The sequence below is a fragment of the Haplochromis burtoni genome, unplaced genomic scaffold (genome assembly GCF_018398535.1).
Source record: "Haplochromis burtoni strain Fernald_Lab_line unplaced genomic scaffold, NCSU_Asbu1 Contig_22, whole genome shotgun sequence".
Taxonomy (NCBI): domain Eukaryota; kingdom Metazoa; phylum Chordata; class Actinopteri; order Cichliformes; family Cichlidae; genus Haplochromis; species Haplochromis burtoni.
The window spans coordinates 2,292,988-2,320,072 of NW_024582383.1; the positions used below are offsets into that span (position 1 = coordinate 2,292,988).

Genomic DNA, 27,085 nt, shown 5'->3' on the forward strand with positions numbered 1-27,085 from the left:
CATCACACCACAGGCGGTTTGTACATGTAAACGATGAAATCTCCCTTGTCACGTACTGTGTTCAACTACAGACTAAGGTGCCATTTCCAGGTCGATATTTAGAGGCGAATGTTTACCCATGCAAAAGGTAACGCATTATAAGTAATAATGGATTTTTCCTCACCTAAATGTCAAAATTTGTGTGATGTGTTGCAAAATTCATGTATAAGCAGTGTGAAATCACTCAACCATTCATCCCACCAAACAGCACACTGCTATAAAAATCCCACTTTCGTCTGTGTTGCTCTTAGGGCTGTTGTAAAAATCTATTCTATGAACAAGCTGTCGACTGTGTGGGTACAGTAGCCTGGAGGATAATGAAACCTTGGCGCAACATTGTTCTTCCCAATTTTAAATTGCCCTGGCTCCCTACCTCTTCGTATCTCCTCTGCTCTCTTGTGCGTACACATAAAAAACACATCCACACATGCATACGTACCACATAGGATGTCCTAACTAGCAGTGCATGTATTGATTTGTGAGCCAGGTCTGGTCCTGGTCTCACAGTAGAAGGGAAAAATGTAAATAAAATGAGGTGAGAATAAATCTGCAACCAGGGAGAACGTAAAAAGCACCCTTTGAAACAAACTATGATGTCCACTCTGGAGTTGAAACAGATTTAGTTTGGAAGTTTTTCCCAGATGTTTGCAGAGATGGCAGTGGGATGCTATGGAGCCAATTTTAAAAGTGAACATGTTACTTAGTGAACAACTTTCTTTTCTTTTTCTCTTTCTCTTTAATTGCAAGGTTTGAAATAGAGTTCTGTTGGATTCTGCCCCGCTGGAACCAATAAGTGGCAGAAATACACAACAGACAACAGTGAAGAAAACTGCACAGTTACGCTGATGTGTGTTCTTCCCAACCACATGGAGATAGGCCTAAATAACATTTTGACATTACAGCCGTAATTGACGTTTCGTAGACATGTGACCATGCGCCATTATTTACATGTGACAATCATGGTGATAGTGCAGCATCAAATGAATAAGGTCCCCAGTCACACAGGCATAGATGTCAGTCTGCGAACTCTTGGCAACCAATATTTGCTTGAGAAAAAATGTGTATTTCTTCACTGGCTGGCAAAAACCTCCTGATTGCTTCGTTTGCTAGCTAGCTATTGCTGCTAGCTTGCCAGCTAGTCTCTAAACTGTAAGGAGTGAAAAATGAATAAAAAATAAGAAATAAAGACAGATTACCTTTTTTTAAAGACGCTGACTGCAGCAATTGAGGCTGAGCTTTTACTAGAAAGTAAACCTTCTCTATTTCCAGATTGCGTCACACTTTTTCAAGTTGTACTACTTCTAAGCTAGTAGCGAGTAGGCGATAGAAACGATAGATAGAAACGATACATTTGGCCAACGATAGAGATTTTGACTCTATCGCGATAGCGCATGTTGATGATGTCATCAAGCTGCGCCTGTTTTGGTCGAAAGTATCGCAGCAATAGCCGCTGAAAAACCATTATCATTTGCAAATTATGCAGACAGTCGTAGCAAAGACATGAAGCACTTTTGAAATATGGGGAAAGCCAAAAACTGCGCTTCCTCCACTTCTGTAACGTTGATACATTAATGTTGAATTCTCTCGCAGCTGCTCTATTTCCATGTTGTTGCAGTATGTTAATAACTAACCTCGTATTGTGGATGAATGATCTCAGTTGTTCTCCTGACTGTGGTGGTAGCAGAGCTATAACGTTTTAATTAGTTTCAGAAATCTCTCAGCCAGAACATGGTATGTCATAGTTAGGTCTTGTGTTTAGGTGGAAACTAGCGAGCTAACTTCCTACTAACTTCTAACTCCGTTAAATTTAATAACTTCTGTTTTCATGGATGTAAAACTTAATTGTTACACCTGGTAAAGCAGCAACGCTGATGATTTTATTAAAGACTAAAGAATTTAGACCGTTTTTAACTCTCAGTGTTCATTTGACTTTGGGACCTGAAATGGACGCAGTTTTGGACTCAGATTACTCCGCGAAGCTCCTCACTACAGCAGCCGTAATGCTCTGACAATCAGCAGTGCTACTTACCAAAGTTGTACTAAAACATTTTTTAACAGATTTCTGCACGCCCAAATCGGTTAGAGGTCAGTAAGCACAACCAGAATTCATACATAAGGCACACTCTCGATTTTTGAGAAAATTGAAGGATTTTAAGTGCGCCTTATAGTGTGGAAAATACGTTATACAGAAGAAAAGAATAAATGACGATATATATCGTTACCACACATGCTTCAAATTATATCGTGATATAAATTTTAGGCCATATCGCCCAAGTAGCGAGCATAAAAAAGTAGAAGCAACTGTGGCAAATGCCAATACATTTTTGATGCAGCACCTCCTTCAGCCAGTGACAGCCAGCCACTTCCAGGAACCATAGCCAACCAGTCAGGGGATGCACATTTTCCAATTGACTGGCTGTTCTATTGCCTTCAATATGGTTGACAGCTGTCGAGCAAAGCGACCATGATGCCACCTGAGAAACTTCAATAGCTTTAATTTGGTCTTGCACAATCTTTCCACTCTATTTTTCGACTGTAAGAACAGAGCAATACAGTTTCAACAGAAGAGGCAGAGATATGTGCACACATGCATTCATGTTGATCTATACTGACTAGCATAATGACTAGCTTAGTACATCTGGCATGGATCGCTTGCTGGCAATTCACAATGCTGCCCCTTTGCCAGCCTGCTGTTTTCAGGAGTCAGTTTAAAACTGTCACCTTCACACAGAAGTCTTTCCAGTCAGGCCACATTCCTTCAACATCCCTCCTCAGCTCCCACTCTTATGTCAAAAATGGAAAAACTATACTCAGTCCCTCACAGAAATGCTTTGACTGTGTTCGCTGTGTGGATTCCTCCAAAAGTCAACTACAGACGTATTCGTTTATGTAAGTGTTTGGCTAATACTGCTGGCACCAGTTCTGCTTTGATGCATTATGAATTTTTAATTTTTGCACTGCTTGAAACGAAAGCGTTCCGTTAATTTTTCACATTCTTTTATTTCACGTCTCCTTTTATTTTGTTTTCTATTGCATTGCATTCTGGTTTTGTCAGCTGCACATTTCTGTCATGCACATTGTGGGCCCTATTGCTTGCTTGCTTGTATAAAAACACTAATGCAGGGAATCATGAACGTCACTACAAAATTTCATGGTTATCTGAGGTTTTAAGTGAGCAATTGGCAGACCCACCGTTACTATCCCTTCCTTGTGCCACAATATTAGCATGACTGAAAGAGCCTTTAAATCACCACATTTTATTTGCTTTGCCTTTTGTTCATCTGTTCCAGCAGTTCTAATTATTCACTGTCCATATCTTTCTCCACCTGTCAATCATGTATGTATGTAAATGCAATACAAAATTCTGTAAACCCTAAACCTATGAATATTTTGGACTAGACAACAGAACCCTTTTTGTGTTATCTACTCTAACATGAATCAATCTTATCTGGCTCGGGATTGTGTTAAATTGTTTCCACTGACTTTGAAATTATGTTTCAAAGTCCAGCTTTTAGTTGACTGTTTGCTGTGTTTTATTCCCACTGTCCCAAGGTCTTTAGCTGTACTGAGAGGCAGAAAAGCCTTACCCAAAGAAAGGCTGGGCTCATTTTAAAGATGTCCACCTGCTTAGATTGGAACTACTGAGGATAGGTCCAAGAGGGGAAAAGGGGAAAGAAAGAGGAAAAGACACAAATAGAATAAAGTGCAAACTCCCAAGATAACTGACAGTGTTTGACTGACAGGAGAAAATTCCTGCCTCTCAGTCATTCAGCACTTTCAAGTAATAATGGTGGTCCAACTGACCTATACCGTAACACATAACAGCAGCAAGAGACACTGACCAAAAATGTTCACTTATTCATTGTAATCGCAACATCAGCCAATAGCTCAGCTCATATCCTTTAGCTCCTCAAAGCTGCTGCATATCTGCAAGCCACTTTGCAACCCATGTTCACCCCTGTACTTCCTTTTCATGTTGTATCGGACTTAATCTGTGTGATGCGCACTCTGTTCAGCCTCAATGCATGAACATACTGGTGGACTATAACTTTTAACTACAGCAGTAGTGGAAGGAGCAAAATGTATTTTTTAAGACCAGCCTTGCAGCCGTACCTGTTTTGGTCACTGAATTTTTATTCCACTTTTCAGCGTCCTCCTTTCTAGGTTCATACTGGTGTCCTGCCTCCAGCTCTGCAGTGCTGAACACATCTTCCTGTTCATAAAACAAAAGCCCCAAGTGGCACACTTCTGTGCTGTGGAACAGTCACCCTGCCTTTGTCAAACTGAACCTATTGGCGTGGGATGATATTTTTAACAAGGTGCAATGTTGACGATTTTTTTTCCCTTTCAGGTGATGGGATGTCAGCGTGTTCCGTCAGCGCCAAAGGGGTTAATGTGTCCAGGTTTAGATAAATAATGAGATTAAATATGACTGTGTTTCATCGTCTATTTTATTTTCCAAAGCTTTGAAATGGAGAGAACAACATGAGGTTAGACACAGCAGTAGGTTGCTGGGCCAACCTGTTTCATGTGTAGTTCTGTGTTAATGGTGTGCACGCACAAACCACTGGATGTCAGTGGATGCTCACAGGCAGATAATGACTGACATTTTTACTTTTAAGCCTTTGTTTTCTCCCGAGAGGTTCACCAGACTGCTTCCACTTCTCAGCACATCAAATCTCTCACAGATTTTTTAGATCTCACCCAGCTCCACCTCTTCCATGTGTGCAGGTTTATCATTCCAACAGGAACGAGCGCTAAACCTACAAAACCTGGTGTCAGGCTGTACGACATCAAAACTTCCTTTTCAATCCAATCCTCAGTCTTTGCAGCTGTTTATTTGTCTAACTAATGTATAACAGTAAGTTATGAGAACACTGTGGGATTCTGCAAAGCTCAAGTAGTTCCCTTTGCAAGAACAGAGTTAGGAAGAAGCGAAGAAGAAGCTGAACCAAACGCCACTTTAGAGGGTAAAAACCGAAAATATTCAGTCGACTTCTTCTATAATCACTGTCATTCACGCCAAGTGCAAAGCTAATAATGCGCATCAGTGAGATACTGCAGGTGACTGCACTCAATACAGCCACATGGTGAGTGTTGCAAACATGCGTGACTATACAGCATCAACGGCACGCACAATAGAGAGGCACAGTTGGAGCTACAGCGCGCTCTTCTCTGTAATTTTGTATTTCTTAAGAGAGATATCAGCGGCAATGAGGATGTCATTTCAGATGGTAATTAAGCCGCTGCTTGTCACTCTGTGTGTGTTTGTGTGTGCAACGTGTATGTGTGTGCTTTCCAATGAGCCCCGCACTTTACATAATTAGCAGTCCAACCGAAGCAGAAGACGGAGGAGGAGGAAAGCTATTAAGTGAAAAACTCCACAAATATTCACGGTATGGAGCGGGGAGTAAGCCAGGCAAATCTCTTCGGCACACTCGCGCGCACACAAACACATATACACACACACACACACACACACAAACACATACACACATCAGTCCTTCTCAATCTGTTTTCTTCCTCTCCGTTTTGCCTCTCCCACCATTTCCATTATTTACTTGCCTCGGCTTTGTTGCGTTATCTAATCTTTTTTTTCCCCCTAACGGAGTGACAAGTCTTTGTTTGATAAACAATCCAACAAGGGCCTTGACTGTCATTGTGGTGTTTCATGTGAATGCCTGTCAACTCTTCTCCTACACTGCTGTAATTAAACCTATACTGAAAAAGGACAATCTTGACACAAATGAACAACTACAGGCCGATCTCAAATCTCCCATTTTTAAGTAAGATCATTGAAAAAGCAGTTTCTCAACAGCTCAATTACTTCTTAAAACAGAATAACTGCTATGATGCCTTCCAGTCAGGTTTTAGACAGAACCACAGCACTGAAACCGCTCTGACCAAAGTGTTTAATGACATATGTCTGAATACAGACAGTGGAAAAATGTCAGTCCTAGTTTTACTGGATCTCAGTGCAGCATTTGATACAGTTGACCACAACATATTACTCAAACGACTGGAGAACTGGGCAGGTCTTTCAGGAACTGTACTAAACTGGTTCAAAACATACTTAGAAAACAGGAAATACTTTGTATCAATAGGTAACTTCACATCTGAGCAGACAAGTATCACATGTGGAGTTCCCCAAGGTTCCATCTTGGGACCCCTTCTGTTTAACATCTACATGCTCCCACTGGCACAGATTATAAAGAACAACAAAATAAACTACCACAGCTATGCAGATGACACACAAATATATATCACAATGTCACCAGGAGACCGAGGCCCTGTACAGGCTCTTGGTAAATGCATTGAGGAAATTAATGACTGGTTGTGCCACAATTTTCTCCAGCTAAACAAAAACAAAACTGAGGTAATAGTCTTTGGCGCCAAAGAAAAACGATTACAGGTCACCAGAGAACTTCAATCTATACACCTAAAAACCACAAACCAGGCGAGAAATTTGGGTGTAGTGATGGATGCAGACCTAAACTTAGAAAAACACATTAAGACAATAACAAAGTCAGCTTACTATCACCTCAAGAATATTTCAAGGATAAAAGATCTGATGTCTCAACAGGACCTGGAAAAACTAGTCCATGCATTCATCTTTAGTAGGCTTGATTACTGTAACAGCATCTTTACAGGTCTACCTAAAAAATCAGTCAGACAACTACAGCTCATTCAGAACTCTGCTGCTCGAGTCCTCACTAAGACCAAAAAAGTGGACCACATCAGTCCAGCTCTGAGGTCTTTACACTGGCTGCCTGTCCGTCAGAGGATAGACTTTAAAGTTCTGATGCTGGTCTATAAAGCTCTGAATGGTTTAGGACCAAAATACATCAGTGACCTCCTGACCCAGTATGAACCTTCCAGATCCCTCAGGTCATCTGGATCCGGTCTTTTATCAGTTCCCAGAGTCAGAACCAGACACGGAGAAGCTGCATTCAGCTTTTATGCTCCTTATATCTGGAACAAACTCCCAGAAAGCCTCAGATCAGCTGAAACACTCAGTTTATTTAAATCCAGGTTGAAGACTCACCTGTTCTCAGCTGCATTTGAATAAAGCACCAAATCCACACTTTTAAGCTTAAATTTCAAAACTTACATTTTAACTACTGATTTTATCTACTGTTCTGATTTTATCTACTGTTTTTTTAATCAATTTTAAATCATGCTTTTTATTTGTTTTTGTTTTTAATGTCTCTGTAAAGCACTTTGAATCACCTTGTTGTTGAATTGTGCTATATAAATAAACTTGCCTTGCTTTGCCTTACACACACGTGCGTGCACTGGCACACAATGTAGAGCGTGCTGTCAAGAGTCTTTAAAGTTCAAAAATCATATCGTCATCCTGACAGCAAGTATAAGGACACTGATAAAGAATCTTACGGGCACTAAGTGTGTCTCAGTGTGTTTTGCGCGTGCATCCACAGCCGAGTGTTTGTGTACTCTATGTATGCATAAAATGCCTGCACTTGAAAGTAGAGAATCTTGGCTGTGGACATTATCCACAGCAATCCTCGCCATGTGATTCATTATTTGCACACGCACATAAAGTGCCGCTATAACCAGAACCATCAAAAATATCCCAACAGACAAGACTAGACTTTTAAAGGATGCTCTGGCTGAATAATCTCTGCAAAAGAAAAGAACAAAGCACTTTAAATAATTGAAATACTGTGCATTCATTAGAGACTGATCAAGTATGAAGCTCTTAGTGTGTCCTTACATTAAGTCACAAAGTGTATCCAACAAAGTGACTTCAATCCTCTCGTTCCTGTTGAATGTTTTACTACATGATAGCCAATACTTGGCTTCCCTTAAAGACCAAATGACCTTGGAAATATCACTGAGGGATTTTGTAAGTGTGCCGATCTAAATGTCACTGATTACTTACAATAGTTACAATTAGTGTTTGTTTTAATGTCAAAATTTAGATGCATTATGTTTCACTGTGTTACTTTATAAGAAAACTCCGCCTTCTACTAAATAAAGGAATACCGTTACGAAAGAAAAATAATTCACATGTTACACTTTAGTTCAGCTTAGAAGACTTGAAGCTTCAAGACCTGAACATTAAAGCCAAAACAGAGGAATTTAAACCTACACTCTTTTTAATGGCCACCAGGGGGCAGTACCTGTCATATAGACGCTGTATCAGATATACCCGTGTTGGCGTTGTTCCTCCATTATCATAACAATGTTGGTCCCAGATCAATATTACAGCTGACCAATCATTGGTGTGATGTTATAACGTTGCGATGTAGCGGATAAAGGGGAAAAAATGCCTTTGTTTAAATGGAAAAAATTGTAAGAGAGTTTTTTCTTTAATAATTTCTGTACTATTATCAAAGTTTGGTTTGCTGTTAGCCAGATTTATTTAATTGGTTTGCTAGTCAAAGCTTTTAATAGTATTAGCCAAATTTGTGGCTAATGCTAACCGAATACTCTTTTGACATGAGCATTCAGTTTTAGTTTTTTATTTATTTTTTGATCTTCACCACTTCCTAATTGGGAAAAAGACTATTTCTTGGTTAGAAATTGGACATTTATTACTAACTAGTTGGTAACTGTAGGACTAGAAAGTGATTGTGCTCCCAGAATCAGGTTTAAAAATAAATGTAAACATCAATCATGAAGCCCAAGGCTGATGTAAAAGCCAGCACTGTTTATTCATAAATGTTGTAATTTCAGTGCTCTAAAATTAAAAGGAAAAAAGACCCACATGTTACAAGTTTTCCTTTTTATGATCAAATTTATTTTAATCTTTGATCATTTTGTGGTTGTTCCTGTTTTTAATTACCTGTTCACTTTTTTTATTAGTATTCCACAGTTGAAGACTGATTTGCTTTAAATGAAATCAAAATGCTCCCGAGTCCAGAGAGAATTCTTTTATTTTTCCCTGAAATAGACCCGTCTCGAATTACAAACACCAGTTTGATCCACTGTTAAAATATTGATGGTGGAACAATGAAAAAAACAAGTCAAATAATGGAGGACTTAACAAATAACTGCAGTCTGTGGTTCACAACAGAGGCTTTTTTTTTATCATTTCTTTTCCATTTTTGATTTGGTTTTTTTGCAGAAAAACCCTAAAAACGTGCACAACAATGCTGAATCTCAACCCAGATTTGAGAAGACGTCCACAGCAAACACTCTGAAGAATGACACCCCTCCACCCCTCAGGCAGCAAAACTCAGGATGAGGTCAGTGCAGGGATTATTAAATATCCTGTCATGCTCAACCTAAGCAGGCCAAGATGAATCTATCAGAATATCAACAAAAAAAAAAATCACAGGGGTTAATGTAGCACCAATATGAAACAGTAAGCGGTTTTGTGCATCAGACATATTGAATAGGCTTTACATGGGGATGAGGTAAATCCGTGGAGCTTTATCAACATGTGACAGATAACGCTGGTATCTGAAACAAGCTGCTACACATTTAATTTCAAGTATAATTTTATAAAGGACATCATATTGTACTATTTATTCCGTGCTGTATTTTAGGACAGAAAAGAGGCTAAATCATTCCTGCGGTGTTGTTGGCTTAAATCCACCGGTGATATAAGTCGTGGAACCGCACTCAGTTGCAACAGTCTCTGTGGTAGCTTATGCCACTGTAAGATGGATTATTCAAAGCCAAGCGGCTACATTTGACCTAAAGGATGTTGAAGTTATAATTAATGACAGTACACAGTGATTTATGGGAGTAAAACTCCTGCTTAGTTGGTATAGCGACACACATGGGCGCACGCTGGGTCTCATACAGTATACGCACATAAACAAAGTTTGCAAAGTCTGAATACCTTACATGAAACTTTACATTAACCCATCCACAGACTGCTGTCAGTGCAGCCCATACGCCACCAAGGAGGTCAATCTGAAGGAACACGCCACATATCAACACAAATAATGATAATTTGGGTACAGACATGCAGGTAATGAATTGAAAAGTGCAATAGAACAAAACTTATTTATCAGAACAGGCTGAATGGCCATTCCTCACAACTATAATCTCACTAGAAACTTAAAAAAGCCACAGAATTGTGTTTTCTGCAGATCCTAGTAGCCCCTGTGATCCTCTGCAAGGAGAATTTCTTGATAAAGTAAGTCTGATTTATTGTTTTGCCCTTGTTGAGTTTCCCCAACTCGACTGTGCGTTCTGTCACTGCATCTGGCAAGAGAGGACAAAGATACATCAGTAAATGTGCTTAGCGCTGGTGTGTTTGGGTGTGTGGGATAAAGAAAAAGATCAATTTTACGAGTTCCTAAGATTAACCCAAGGGGAGTGTGGTGGAGCGAATGAGTGTGTGAAGCTAATACATGGAGGGCCACTTTGAAGCAACCCGAGCCTGACTGATAAAGGATTTTGAAGACCGATACCAGTTTTTGGTGATTGAAAAATCGGATAGATCCACTATATTTTTTTTCTTTCGGGCACGACACAAACAGGAGCAAAGAGATTTCCCCAACATTTATTAAGTGTAGCTATTTATGAGTCCTTACTATAAGTTGTGGATTACTTGTTTTTGCTTTGCCTTGGTTTGACTGCGCTTGGATCAGCTGGTTGTTCTGTTCATGCGTTTACAAAACAAAACCTGCAGCCTTCCCCCTGGTGGACGAATTATGCAACATCAACAAACAACACATTGGAACCGTGTTTCTCCCGTTTCTTCTTTACTTTAATTTTCATTTTTTGGTGTTTATAAATTCTGACAGAGAATAGCCAGTGTCCACCAGTGCCCTCTGGTGGACAAACTGCATGACATCAACCCTCATAACATGATTTTAGGGCAGGGGTCCCCAATCCCAGTCCGCGAGGGCCGGTGTCCCTGCAGGTTTTAGATCTCACCCTGGGTCAACACAGTTCTTTACCAGGCCTCTGAAGAACTTCAAGACATGTTGAGAAGGTAATTTATCCATTTAAATCAGCTGTGATGGATCACGGACACATCTAAAACCTGCAGGGACACTGGCCCTCGTGGACTGGGATTGGGGACCCCTGTCTTAGGGTGTTTTTCATGTTTCCTCTCTACTTTTTACATGTTTAAATTGTCATTAATCAGTGGTTATAAATCATCATAATCGGCCAGTCAATATCAGGTAGTGGCAAATACCTAATATTGGCCTATTGATACGTAATTGACCAATATTCTCTGAATGCTGATAAAGGGAGAGAACTGGTCCTGTAAACCCGGGGTCGGGAAATCGAGCCTCACTGGGTTTTTGTAGTGGCTGTAGCTCAGGAGGTCGAGCGGGTCATCTACAAACAAAGGTTGGTGGTTTGATCCCTGGCCGCTCCCGTCTGCATACCAAATATCGTTGGGCAAGATGCTAAGCTGAAGTTAATCTCTGATACAGAGTGTGAATGTTAGAAATCACTGAAAAGAGTACTCTTTAAGAAGCAGTCCCTTTACCACTTTATTCTTCTCTGCTGACGTGCTACTGAGATTATTTCCTGCTTTTCACAGATTTTCATATTGTCAAGTTAACATCTTGGAGCCTTGCACAGCTGTCGTGCTTTGGAAATTAAAAGGAGCATTTTACAAGCCAATATAAATGGCTGATTAATTAATCAAGAAAATGAATTATTAGTCAGAGCCCAACTAGTAAAATTCTTAGATATATGTAAATTAGATGGCGTGTGGGGAACAGTGTGGTTTTTCACTGTGCTTCCTTGAAAGTCTGGCTCATACTCTAGTGCCGAGAGAATTTTATCTGATTTATTTCCAGCAACTCCAGCAACATGTTCAACAAATGAAAAAACCTTGTACTGCTGTAAATCTAACAAATCTCACATCTGGTACTCTGGAGCTGTACCTCCTGCTTTGTGTTCAAACCACTGAGTTTGCAAATTAAATGTACAGCAGCTCCCTTTATTGGACTCTGGAGGAAGAAATCCCCCCATGCACTTGTGTGATTCTCCACCACTGCACTCTTGGTTGTGAAAAACGTCGCATCACAAACATTCAAAACACGTTGCACTATTCTTTCCCTCATCGCTACAAAGAAAGTCCTCGAGTCTGAGCAGCAAATGTGTCGTGAGCACACCTGCATGTACACAAAAGCAGTGAACTAGACCAGGATCAGGCCATTGGGGGGCAGCAAAGTCAAAGGCAGCCAGCTGCTGCTGACACCAGCTTCTCATTTGATTTGTTAGGGGATGAGCAGTGTGGAGATGAGCAGGCTGGGAACATAAACAAAGAGAAGAGATTACCGAAACAAAAAAAAGGCAAAAAGAAACAGCAAACTGAGATGAAAGTACAGCAGCATGAGGAAACAAATCGAGTCTCTGTTCGAATAACAGAATCATTAAACGTGAGAATCGGTCCTTGAATATCGTGCTGCACGAAAGTAGTTAGAAAATGCTAAATTATGTATTCTCAAATACTACGAAGACTTTAAGAGGATAAAGTATTATCTCCAGCAAAGGAGTACAGTGTACAATCTTATTTTCCCCCCTTTTTTATTTTTACTTCATCCAGAAAAAAGTCCCTCTGGAAACCATCCTCCCTGCTGCCGAGAGGTTTGGAGACTTGTCAATTTCTCAGATGGCCGAACACTGAAGGCTTGATTTCCTCTGTGTGTTCTCCCTCTCTCGCTCTAGCTCTCGTTCTATCTCTGTATATGTGGGGAGTGGACAGGAAAACCACACGAAGGGAAGAGGGGAAGTTGCCCGTGACTGTGTCTTGAAGTGAAAGAAAAAAAATTAATATATATAGAGGCAAAGGCAAATGAAACGAGTCACACGATGCAGAAAGTACGGTGAAGATGGATGCGACGCGCTCCCATCGTTCCCGCTCTGCATAGTGCCACAATGAGAGCCTGAGTTTACATAACCCAGCACACTTCCTAAGCACACATTTAATTACAAATGGGGATTAGGGAGCAACGGCATAACGTTCCAAGCAGTGAAAAACTGAAACGAACAGATCGTTTTAAAGTGCACGAGGATCTGTTCTTCTCCCGGGTAAACATTGTCAAACAAATCTCTGGCTCTCTACCACTGCCTCTCTGGCATTTTCAGTGATTCAGTCAACAGTTTGTACTTCCCTCTCCCTCTATCTACGACTACGTCAGCCTTTTTCTAATTCCTATCCATTTTCTTGCACTGTAAGATTTTGTGCAGATCAGCTGATGAGTCTGGCACCGCTGGCGTAGTGTTCCAGCACAGGAGGCCGACTGTCAGCTCGCCACGAGCCTGTCCTCTGGCACCGGAGGCAGGAAGCACAATCTTTAATGGCAGGCAACTCAAATCTCCTCAGCGGGAGAAGAAAGGAGAAGACGTTTTATTCCATTTCTTCCGCATGTGTTCAGGGAAACTACAACAGCTGGCAACCACAAGAATTAAAATTCAATCTACATGGGCGTCGATCTCTTCTATCGACTTTTCCGCAGACGGAAAAGGAGAAAATAAAAGGCTCATGATTTAGGGTGGAGCCTTTTTCTTTCGATGGGAAAAAAAATACCTCACCTGATGCAGTTTGAACCACTAAATTTGGGTAAAAAACCAAAAACCAAAACAAGACTTGCTTGATAGTGCAGAAGATACCAAACCCATTATTCTGCTCATTTAACAATTATTCAACAAGAGCAAATAAGATAAGTGTTAAAAGACAAATGGAACAAATCTCAGATGGGGAGAGTGAATGAGAGTCGTCGCTGGTGGGGAAAAAAGAAAGAAGAAAAAGTGCAGGACCAGGGTTTTTCTGCACCCAGCACAAAATGTTTCAGCTTCAAATGAAAAAAGGATTAATTTAGCATGCTTCCCTAGGCTGCCAAACAGTTAGGCTTAGATATGTATACGCGCAGCTAACATTCCATAAGCTAGACGAGAAAGCTAAATGAAAAGAGGCAAATTGCAGTCGTGTAATTCAGGACAGCACATTCACTCACATACCCGTCAGGTCATCTCTCTCTTTTTTATTTACCAACCAAAGGAGCTTTAAGTGCTTCACTTTGACTTTGGCTTTTGAGAAATCCTGTCAAAGCGAGTGATTTTTTTTAAAGACGCAACACACAGGAAGGATCAGATCTGTGCGTGTTGACGTGTCTCTGCGTTTTCAAAAGCTCAGCATGCACTAAAAATTTCAAGCTGTGTGTCACCTCGACACGTCTATTCTAAACTTAGTCAAACACTTTCTGGTGTTTTGGCGACTGCTGACATCTTGGTATATTGACACCTAAGTATATATACGTACATATATTCGAGGATATCAGTCCTGCCATCTCCTTGTTAGTTACATGCCAGAGGAAAAAAAATAAATAAATAAAAATAAATTATATATATATATATACACACATATATATCTCCTGTCAAGAGAAGGAGACAGGTGATTTATCTCACAGCATACAGACATGATGAATAAATAAAATATGAGGTAGCATTGTCTGGCTGGTAAATAATAGACAGAGACATATAGCGTTATTGCTGCTCCAAAGTGAACTGCAGGTGCAGCTGCTAATGTTGCTCCAAATGTACCACCTGCAGTGCGCCACAGAGACATTGTGTGCTAAATGATGCGAATCAATTACCACATCCACGACCAGCGAGCCTTTACTGCTTTATGTGAAACAAAACATCAGATGATGCCCTTTCAGGCAAAAAAATACTAAAATGAAAAAATAAATAAGGAAACAGTCCGACTCGGTCTTTTAAGTCTAGTCATCTATTTGAAATGAAAAAAGCATGTCCTATCATTAAAAAATTTAATCATCTGCACGGAAACAGTAATTCCCACATCGTACGTACGAGACAGGGGTGGGCCCAATATCGACGGTATCGATACCAACTCTGGTATTGGTATCGAATCGATACTAAAGCGATGAGGTCGATACTGCATTTCTATCTATGTGTTAAATACGCTGAGTTGTGTTAAATACTTTATTTGGAAATGAGAAAACAGAGCTCAAACATGCGCCACTAAAAAGTGTTTGAGCCTTCTGTGTTGACTATCACATTTATTTGAGGAGCTATTTGGGTAGCCGACAGCAGCGGTCCCCAAGTTGTGCCACAGACCGGTTTATGTCTGACAATATTTTCACGCACCGGCCTTTAAGGTGTCGCGGATAAATACAACAGAATAAAATCGGCACTGGTACCAAAAAAAAGAAGATTTATTCATAACACACGGGAAAAGACCCAAGGAAACCGAGTTAACGATAAAAACCCTGAAAGCCATGAATTTCACACTCAAGCCTCAACTTATGCGGCTCTTGTTCACTAATTATTGTGGAAAGTAACAATCACAGTGATTTGGTGGTCGTTAAAATGTGTTCGGAACTAGCAAACTAATGATGACTCATCTGAAAAATGACGACACAGTGCTCTCTGCTAAAAAAGCTGCCTTTATAGGTTAAATCCATCGGTATGTATCAGCAATACCGGCTCTGTATATACTTTGTGTCGGACATCTACTGCAATTTGCAGATTTGCACGGCACTAGTCTACCACCATTCTTAATTTGCCAGTGTTTCCAACATATTCCGCCTGTTTTGTATTTTTAGCCTCATCCTCTTCTCGTTTTTATCTGTTTATGTATTTACTGCCATCCTTCTTTTTTTTACCCTTCTTCTATGAGCTGGCCAGTTAGTCAGGGCAGACCTTCAAGTGTCATTTTCTCTCCCTCTGCTGAGATAAATGTCCTAGCAAAGGTGCTCATCACCCATTTATGATGAGAAGTAGGGGCAGCAGGGAAAGGCACGAGAACAAACAAGATGACAGGAGGTACCAGTAGAACAGAAGAGAATGGGATTGGACCTTTTTTTAACATCTCTTCTTTCAAAAGATAGAAGAGAACTTAAATTATTTTCACTTCAAGTGACATAACTGAGGGCATTGCAGAACCCTTAATCATGAATCCCTCCTCTTACTTCTAAAGACTTCCTTATCCTTCTGTGTTTGGGTGGATATCTACTTTCTTACACTGGAAAGGTATCTCGAAGGCTCCTAGTTGTACATCTCATTCTATCTCACTATGCGATAATGGTTTCCTCCAAATGCTGACAGCTAAACTAAAAAAAACTGCTGAAAAGGTGAGTCACTGTTTAGTGCGTACTCAGACAGCTGCACAGTTATCGACCTTGAAGAGATGTTCTTTTATTCAAGCCAAATCGTCCAGCGTTGGACCGAAGCTTTCTATTGCGAGCATCGACGCACGCTGCCATTCAGAAACGTGACCTTGGAGATTCACTAATTTCCCCCCGTTCTGCAACAGTAAAGGCACCGCCCTCCCCAGTGCTTTATCCGACTGAAGATTTACAGACTCCGTCAGGTCAAAATCCACACATGTCATATCTATTTTGATGTCGGCCATTTTACTTTAGGTTCATGGCAGCAACTTGAAAAATTGGAGAAGAAAGAAATGTCGAGTAAAAAAAAGAAAAAATTAGAGGACGGTTTTCAGGAGAAACCATACAAAACTCAATGTGTTTTACTGATAAAAGGTAAAAAAAAACAAATAATAGAGAAACCTTTAAAAAGCACTGAATGCATTTATAATGGCAGGCATGTAAAAACACTTTTGTAAAACGCTCAGGAGGCACTTCAAATATTTACTAGTACTTCCCTTCAATTAATACAAAATAAGAAGTTTTTTTTCCATCCATGATAAAAAGTTACAGACATGCTGTTAACTTCTGTTTGAAACAGCGAGCTGTTTCTCCGTCCATTAGTTTGAAATGTTTTGGAGTTTAAACACGTCTCTGCTGCCACTTTAAATATAAAAGTAGCACTCAATCACTTCTAATTACGGAAAATTTGAAAACATGGCACTACTGTACCTGCATGTTGTAGGGTAAAAACACTGTTAAATTAAGGGTACGCTTTAAATTTACATTTCGTCCCGAGGCTTTGATGGGAACACATATTTAAATATGCAGGTAGGTGTCAAAAAAAAGATCAGAGCTTTAAAAATATGCAGAAGACGCAGATTAATATGGCAGAACAAGGCCTCATATCTGTATAGCATATCCATAATGGTGCAGTGATTTCTCTTTCTGTCTGCTTGGATTTGTTGTACTGTATAAACACAGTGTGCATAGGCTAGGTTTGACATATGGAATCAAAATCGTATGTGGCAGTAATTGGTACCTGACCTCAAGAAATTATTCACACAAAGGCAGTCTGGCAATTATGCAAGGTCTATTATAGGGCTCGAGGATTAAAGAGACTTTCAGATAGATTTTTTTCCCCTCCCTCTGTGGGTGGAAAAGGCGTTTAGACAAGCATTTAAATTATGCCACTCTAACACCAGTGGAAGCGGCATTTAGCATAGCTGAGAACCGAGCTCATCTGAATACAAATGGCTTTGGGAAAGATTTTTTTTCTGAGTGCAGAGATGATGCAGCAGGAGATCGCGGCCTGTTTGGAACCGTATATTCCCGTGACGTCTCTGTATCATCTTAGAAACAGACAACACTGTGAAAGACACAATAGAAAACAATCGTCGATTTAGAGTAAACTATTCACGATGAATGTGCGTGAAGATCTGCCACCATCACCCTCACTGGCCTGTTTTTACCGAACACGCAACGTCTCTCATCCTGATTCTGACATTCCAAAAAGTTGACATGTCAGAAAAAATTAACTTTGATGATGTCAATAGTGTTGCAAGAGAAAAAAAAAAGGGGGTATTGCTGCATCAGTTTGATTATTATTAGTGGGCCTCAGTGAGAACTGCAGCTGTCTGCTAATTTTCTTTTACTGCAACATTTTGATACTTTGTAACCCCCAAACAGGGCTGTATGCTGATTGGCTGATTGAAACCTTTTTTTCTGCTGCCTCCCCTCCACCCTTTTCCTTCCTTAGATGGAAATGAGTGTTTATTTTATACATGTTTTTGATTGGCTATTCGCTGTGTGACCTCACAAAGTTATGGAAGCAGCGGCAATAGTTTAGAAAAGTAAATCTACTTGAATCTGTGCAAATCTTGAGCACAACACAGAACATTTTTAGCCTTTGCACATAACCTAAAAGGTAAAAGAACGTAACATCACTGCCAGGTTGCAGAATTTCATACCGAAAGGTGGCAACCATCAATGTCACCCGGTTGACATTCTGCAATTATAACCTGTGATTAAACTGTAAAAGCCGTGTGGCAACCCATTATTTCACTGCCACTATGAATGAACAGCGAGGAAAGTGAGCAGGTAATTGCACAGCCTGTGTGTTCTGGTGCTTCGGTCTTTCTGAGAACCGGTGTGATTGCTGTCATTAAGTTTAGGCAGTAATGTAATGACAAAAAAAAAAACTTCCCTAAATGGCAGCATGAGGACCAACTGAGGACAACTCCTTCAGCGTGCTTACAAGTTAAAGAGTATTAAATTCAAATAATTAAACAACGTGCAAATTATGTTTTTCGCCTCCGGTGAAAACATTAGGAAAGAGGAAGCTTGTGCTGTGCTGAGTGATGCATTGACTGATCTGCGGTGGACACACTTCCAGCCATCAGCTTGGGCCTGGAGCCATCGCTACTCTTCTGCACTGACAGTAGGGAAAACACAAGCACTTACTGTACGTGGGCGGTGGCATCTTGTCAGGGAAAATGCAATATGCATTAGACACAATCCAATCTGTCTCCAGTGGATTGATGTGTGTTTGTGTGAGTGTATGTGTGCGCTTCCAACTGGCTTTCGCTTTGTATTCGTGTGCGGCGCGTGTGTGTGTGTGTAAATGCAGCAGAAAGACAGAAAGCGGAGAGTCTCGGTGGGATCACTTGGCGCTTGGCTGGCACACCATCAGACAAACACACTTCATTACAGGCCTATTTACCTGATTAACTGGGCTACTTTATCAGCTGCACAGCACTCAGCAACACACAACTGTCAGCAGCACCCCGGCTCCCTAAAAGCTCCCCTCCCACACCCACACAAACAGACCCACACTCAAACACAAAACCTCCACTTACCGACTGACTGTTTGGATGACTGACTAGCTTGCTGAAACAAAGCCTAAGATGGCATTCTCCTTCGCTCGGCAGACTCCGAGGATGACATCAAATATACCTCCCTGTAGTCTTGAATTAATGTCACCTCTTACAAGTTAGACTCAAATACGACCTGAATAATCTGTTGTGCTAGAGTTTTCCTTATGGGGAATAACATTTGGGTAACCTTTTCATGTAATGGAATGTAACAATCAAAAAGAAATAAAGCCTCGAGCTGTCTCCCAAAGACGGGAAAGAGGACAAAGCCCACCTTGAAACATTATTATTACAGGAGGGTAATGATTTCCTTTTTCCTCTTTGCTTTCTGTGGATCTGACTGCAGGCGAGAAGAAAATCATTTCTCAGCATCAGTTTTAAAGCACTACACCAAACTAAACCTGCACGCCCGATTCAACCCAATTAGACATTTCCCACGCAGCAAGAGCTAAGTTACAAAAATAACTTTTTCATGGTTTGGCAAATGATTAAAGCTGGCACCGCAGATGAATAAAAGTAGTCTAACAAAGTTTAAAAAAAGAAGAATTTCTTCTTATTCTAAGGGTGAACCATTTTACTATGCCTGTATTTAAAGCAGGATCAGCGGTGTAGGATCTGGTTAAAAGATTACATGAGAGTCTTTTGAGGCTGATTTTCTAAAGATTTAAATAAACTTAAGGCTACAAGTCACACTAGGGAAAAGAGTGATTGGAGACTGTGGCACAAGCAAAATTATTGTGACTATCTGCAATGAACTAGCGGTCTCATTGCGTTTGAACTGATTACTCTGAAGACGGGGACCGTGTCTTTGAGGACACGCAGTCTTTTGGCCCCTTCAAAGCCCTCTTGGTTTATCAAGCTGTCTGCTAATCTACACACACAGAGCATTCACATTAACTACTTACATTTAGAGTCCAGCCTGAACCTCACCAATTTCCTCCACAAACAGTGATGTAGTTGCTGCAGTTCAAAGTTCAAAACGATTTTTATATGTGAATGTAACCAGAATACAACCACTTGATTCAAGTTGCCTCAAAAGAGATGCTTAACAGACGCGATGTGTTTGGCACAGAGTGAATCAGATTGATTGCAATGTGTTGGCAATCTGTCTGCATTTATAAATTAGATAACAGTATTTGCAGACCTTCACCAGTCTGTCTGAGAGTGACTGCAGTCTGCAGCCCCAGCTGGGCAGTGATTGTTTGGACACAGGTTAACTCATGACCTGTGGAACGTGCCCTGTGGTTAAAAGTGGTTTCTGTCTTCTACCTATAAGAGGAAGCTACACCTCCAGAGCATCCGGTGAACGCTGTCCTAATTTTGTCACAACCAGTCACACTTTCTCTCAGTTCAGTAGGAACGTTTGGACAGTGCTCCTTGATGCCAAATTAAGATCGGCCAGGATCGTCAGTTTGCCTAGCCCAAAGCAAGACTCTCTTTTTTCTGTTTGCCATGCGTGTCTATAGGGGCTGCACCAAGCCAAGCGGCCCCATTTGAATTTAGATCACAGGAAGACAGTTGCTGGCAGGGGCAAGCTCCTGGTCATAGCCCATATGATGGGGCCTATCAGGGCTACGGCCCTGTTACTACACCTGCATACTGTTCGGCTTTGGCGCTGCTTGGCTGGCATATACAAACATGCATTCACACAGGCCTACTGGAGTTAATCATAATAATGGATGCAAATATATACAGTGTGAAGACACAGAAACATATGGTCACAAGAAACTGTAAATGATGAGACTTAAAGCTTTTTATTCATCATATTCACCAGGTGCATATCCATAGTACGTACACACACACACACACACACACACACACACACACACACACACACACACACACACACACACACACACACACACTAGCTACCATGCTGACACTACATCTGTTTGTGCCATACCACGGCAAGCCTCTGATCACAGGCGCTGTCATGTCTCATGGGTGAGGTTAAAGCAGATTTGCCAAAAGGTGGGAGTATATGTGGGGGTGGAGAGAGAGGGAAGTGATAAAATGGGAAATGTGGAAGGTAAAAGAGAAGGAAGAACATCAAGAGAGAAACAAGAAAGGGAACAAATATGATAGGAAAACCGAAACAAAAAACCAGATAAAAGGCAGAAATCATCTGTATACTAAACCCGGCACTGATACTAGGTAGAAAGCAGCAAGCAGACAGCAGTGCTGTTGTCTGTTAATGTCGCCTGGTACGATCTTTGATCTCCTCAAAGAGTCTAAAATATCTGTCAGGTTGCATTTTCGTTCTAGTAAACAGAGCAAGAAAATTGCCTGCTTTTTAGCTCCCGGTGGAAGAGAAGGAATTACACGGAGCGATGTGCTCCATTCAATACAACTGTGATGAAATCATCGTGAGACTTTCATTTCTGATGATTCCATTATTTGAGATCCAAAAATATAATCAGCGAAAAATGGGCTGAAACTACTTTCATGGGACCTGGGTTTTCCTCTGCTAAAAACCAACAGTGGTACATAAGGAGGAGGTTTTCCACTTCCACCCGTGGTGCTGCAGAATACTTCCGCAAAGAATTAGTTAATCAGTAAAACAAAAACTGTCACGGTCCTGGGGTTCTGTGGAGTTTTGCATTGTTAGCTATATACTGCAGTTTGGGTTTCCTGTTTAAAGGCTTCATTCTTATATTTGGATCCAGTTTCCATTATTTGTTTTTAACCCCCTAGGACCTGGCATCCACATATGTGGACATCACATTTTGGGTTATTTAGACCAAAATACTCAATTTTGCTCTACAAGGGCCTGATATCCACTTACGAGGACATTATACTGCTACTGTTCTACCGAATATCCTCATATGTGGCTCAAATGTTCTTAGAAACAAAAATTAGGTAAAAAACAAAATCTGGTAATTCTTTGTTTTTACATTCATCGGGACCCAATCAGCCCAAATATGAAAGAGAAATTAAAAATGCATGCAGTGGAAGAGTTCGGGTCTTAGGAGGTTAATTCATGTTTTTTCAACTAACATGCTGAGCTGTAGTTTCTAGTTTTTATGGAGTGCTGGATGGTTTACTCCCCTAATTCTTTTTCCAATTCTTAGTCTTAATTTAGCTTCAGTTCCTGCACCGAGTTTGTTATTTCTGGCATGTTTCGTTCCCTCTGTGCTTCTTCCTTCTGTTTTTGCACCCTCATCTTTCAGCGTTCCTCTCTCCCTTCTTCATGTTTAGAGCGAGTTGTCTTGTCTTTGTGTTTAGCGATGTGTCTGTTAGGTCGTTTCCCATTTTTGACAGGCAGTCTGATTATCCTGATTACGTTCACCTGTGACCTGTTCCGCCCCTGTTTCTTATTTCCCATTGGCTTCAATATATAAATGGCCTGTTTCCCCTGCTTGTGTGCTACTCTCTAATTTGATTAATCCTTCTGTTTTTGGCTTTGCTTGTGTCTTGAACTTGCTCCTGTACTACTCCATTTTGCTGGTTGTTTCTGACCATCACTGTGCAGTACTGTTGGTCAGTAGTGATTAAAGTAACTTTTCTTTGATTGTGAGTCGGTGCACCTTATTTTTTTAACAAGAGAGCTGCAGTTAAGACGTTTCAACACTTGTAGCAAATGGGACTGAAGCTAATCTCAAAGTGTTTCTAGCACGTCAACAAGCTGCATTCAAAACTGGATCTTATCTAAAACAATCCGTCGCATTTCAGATGTTAATAAAGAACCAGAGGGAAAAAAGTGGAAGAAAGTGGCTTCTTCTGTTGAGACCACACGGAGGCGATGAATAAACATTGCCCTTCTTATCATCACATACCCAAATACACATGAATCTGTTCAGCTGCCTGGCTGGAGTAAACTGACTGTGCTTCCCACCACCGGTGCATTACGACAGTCATTATCTGAGAAACCTGTGTACATACTTTATTGATTTACCCAACTCTGACTTTGCTGGTGTGAGAAGTCTCTGACTTCAGGAGTTGCAATCTATTTGACTAAAATATCACAAAACAAAAGTCTAAGGCTGATTCCAACAAACAAAAGACAAGCTTATTTACATTAGATGGAAAAGTCACCAGCAAAGGCCAAACATTGTGATGTAAATGCATAAGCCTGGTTACACTCCCTGGGAGAGTGCTGATCTTTATCATTTCACCCTTTGTCTCATCACACACGCGCACTTCTCCGCTGTACTGTATAGCGTGCTTGAGATCAATAGCGAGCGCCATGTGCAAATACATCTCAGTGGTTGTTTGATATTGTCACCGGGGAGCTCCAGGGTCTGCTTAAAAGCATGGAGGAGAAGGAAAATAAATTCCTCTACCAGCATGACTAATATAATCCCATTCAGTCTAAAGTGTCGCGCATTCATTTTGAGAAAAAGAAAATACCTCATGCCGTTTCAAGCCCAACATTTCAAATCAAAGGATCACTTAAATCAAGGGCTACTGTTTTCTAAACAGGCAGATGTATTCTTTTCTTCAGTGTGAGAATATGCAGTAGTAGACCGTCTGCTAACATCCACGCCTTGAGAAATGATTCTTTTCTTTTTTTTTTACCACTGATGTAATGAAGAGGCTTTAATGTGACTGTGACCTCCCATGTTTAGCCTGCAGCTAAAGGTCAAACACGAGTATGAAGCCACAAAACCTAAAAAAGAACAAGGAGCTCAAATCAAATGAGTTCCTATTCAAAACAAACAGTGAGCACTGCAGAGGACCTAAATGCAATAATTCACCTTTAGGGAGTAACACTGAGATCTGTCTTCACTTTGACAGCTACAAATCAAAGCTTTCAATTTATTGCTCAGCCTTCTTTACGGCCCTTTACCTGTGGTCGCGGGCTTTGGTTAGCGACTGAATGAATTAGATCACTGATACCAGCAGCCCGAGATGAGACTCCTCTGCGGGGTGGCTAGCCTCACTCAATATGAGAAAGTGAGCCGCAAACTGAGAGGGCTACAGTATCGAGCTGTGGTGCCTCTGCACTAACAGGAGCTCTGGCTGACATGGTTCAGGCCAGACCACAAGGACAACACACTGGGTGGGAAGGATGTCGAGGCAGCTCTGTCCATGTTTTTACCATTAAGACACCGATTTGATATAATTAGTTTTTGGGTTGAAATTTTCTCTACATCTGAAGAAAGACTGAGTTCTTAAGAGAAGGCTGGAGGAATCGCAAGTAAACTGTTTTTGTGTAGTACAATATCAACCCGTTCTCACTCCCAAAGCGTAACATTTTACGCTAGGTGACAAATCGTCACCATATTACGTTTTCGGCTACCCACCACGTTCCTAAATGACGACCTCGGAAAAAGGTGAAATATGAGAACCGTCTGGACTGAACCTACACATGTTCGCTCTTTTTCTTCAAATCGCTTAGAAACACGCTATTTCACATCATCAACGTCCTGGTTAAGGTCAGGAATAAGGTTATGGTCAGGGCTAGGGATAAGGTTAGGTTTAGGGCTGGAATACAGGGCTGGAACGTCTATTACCGCGGGAGCGTCATTGCACTGGATTCCAGCCATAACCTGCCGCGTACCATAAGAACGCCGAAGGACTCCTTTCGCGTTCCTCAGGAACGCCGCGGGACGTGACAAAACGTCGACATGTTACGCCTCGGGAGTGAGAACGCTCTGACAATATCCAGCAGCAGGTCAGTGAAAGAAAAAGGAAAGACATAAAGATATACAGGACTCTTTAACCGTGCTGGTTTGTGAAGTCCTGAAGTGGGTGAATATGACCAAGAACGACACTGCTCAATTATCTGTTCACCATAATTTACTAAATGATCATCACGCTGTATTGCAGGAGTCTGAAGACGCAGCTTTAAGGCTTTTCATGCACTGCCTTTCAGAAACAGATCCATCCATGTTTTTATGCAGCGTATGACTAAGAGTTGGGTATTGAGATATTTTGTGTTTGAGGAGGATGGATATCGACAGGCTATAGACAACAAAAAGGCAGAAAGCAAACAGTATGGACCAGAATTAAAAAACGGGAATCTGAACGCTCACCATCAGTGCACCTCAAAGCCGGTGATGAATTCTGCATTTACAAGAGCAGTGTGAGTTTCAGATGCAAACATTAAATTAACAGTATGGAGTAAAATGTCCATAACCTCAGATGTTTTCATTACTTATCACAATAACTTTAGCTTGTTAAGGTTAATGCAGTGAGTGGGCTGCTTATACAACACTGTGTGTACGTCGGAGCTCATTGTATATGCAGCTGTACAGTTATTTGCTTGTTTGTTTGTTTTTTCATGATATTTGCTGTTGGCAAGTGTGAAGTTGGAGTGGTACTCTTAGTTGCCTGCTAATTAAAAAACTGGAGCACTAAAGGCCAAGATATCCTGACATCCTATTATGTGGTAGCTGCCTGCAACAAACAGCACTGCCTGATGCACTCAACGGACAAACAGTCATCAACAGTTAATGCTTATCTTTCAAAAACAACAAAAAACTTTAGTCTCCAAACCCAAGCCATGAAACTCCAAATGATACCCTCAAGGAAAAAAGCTCCACAGCCAAAACAGACTGCATCATTTCAACTGTTTTGGAATTTGGTGAAGTGACATCGTTCTCACCAGGATCAGGAAACAAACCATTATGGAGTGGCCATGAAAAATACCTGTTTCAGCTGCTGTGTGTGTTGCACAGTCCAACATTATCTCAAATTCTAGCAGCATAACACATAAAGATGATGCATTCACTCAGTCATAACAGCATCAGGAACATCACCATGTCATCACACCTCAAGCCTCACTATTTAACCCCCCCAAAACAATCCACTGCTGAACAGTGTAAAGCTTTGTTCTCAGGCAGACCTGCTGAGTTGTCAAACAATGGCAAACGGTCTGCATGAATGCAGAGATATGACAATTAAGAAACTGATGTGGGGGAACGAGCAGAGCAGGACAAAGACGAGTGATAAGTTTTCTTCCCGAAGGTTTAAAGTGACTGAAGTTCACTGACTGAGTGGTTTTTAGCCAGGCACAGCTGGCTTCACACATCTGGCTTTTTCTTTTCCCCTTTTTTTGTGCAAATAAAACATGACGGACGTCCACGCTACGCCAGGCGCAGCAGTCGGACTAGCACAAGGTTAACTCGATGAAAAGAGCCAGCTCCCACTGGAATTTCACCTCTTTCACATTTCAACATTCTCCACATTACTGCAATGCAAAATTTACTTTTGCAGAAAAAAATTATTTATGATAGTACATTATTGAATATTGATCTGTCTTTTCTAACTCTGAGCTACTTTATGATTTCTTTTTTAAACATGCAGTATCAGCAACAAAAAAGGGAACAAATTTCTGTCTCCACCTAAATGCATTTTCCAAACCAATGACTACAAAACAGACCTACATCTACGTTGGGTACATTTTGATTTCCCCCCTTTGAATGCGTTAATCAGTCAATACTGTCCCACATGCTACACTCACACTTAATGCTGGCTTTAAGCACCTACTCTCTAGATGCTCATTATCCGTCATACACGTACGATTCTTTACGGGCCTCGAGTTCTTGGGAAAGTACTTAAATCTCTCCACTGAATCCTGAAAATCTTTGTAAAATAGTGAAAGAGTCAAGAGCAATCTGAACAATAGTCCAATAATATACTCTCCCACAGCTTGGAGTGTCCCTATTCTTTCCATCTCATAAAACCTTTATGTGGCCAAGCTCTTAAAGCTCAGACAAGGAGAGCCCATTTCACCAACTGGGAGAAGTTCAATTTCTCTCTAGAATCTTTCCCAGGAAAGAAAATGCTTGAAAACCCTCCTATTAAATCTTTCAGCAAATCCTTCCATAAATAATGTGAACCAAGTGTGCCAAGTCACACTTCTGTTGTAACAGAGCGCTGTCCACACCCTTAGAAAATCTATAGTTAGTAAGCAGCAGCTACACCGCCACCACTTTTCAACCATATTTAGAAAAACAGACAGAAAAGATACTTGAACTCTGCAAAGCTACTTCACTGTCAACCACTGCACCTTGTAAGATGCACAATATACTGTCTAAAAGCAGCAAAACACCGCTCCATAAGCTCACTGAAGAAATGGTTTTTAGAATATAAAAGGAGAGCTGAGTGAGCCGCATTAAAGGTCTTGTACTCTCAGACCGATAAACCCTCTGCCAAAGGCAGTAAGAT

General features: G+C 40.9%; 1 protein-coding gene across 15 annotated transcripts in view; it reads right to left on the reverse strand.

Annotated features, from left to right (window-relative positions):
- Positions 1–27,085, reverse strand: part of LOC102308027 (neurexin-3b) — a 317,322-nt gene that overhangs the window by 187,341 nt on the left and 102,896 nt on the right. The gene's annotated exons all lie outside the window — the stretch shown is intronic.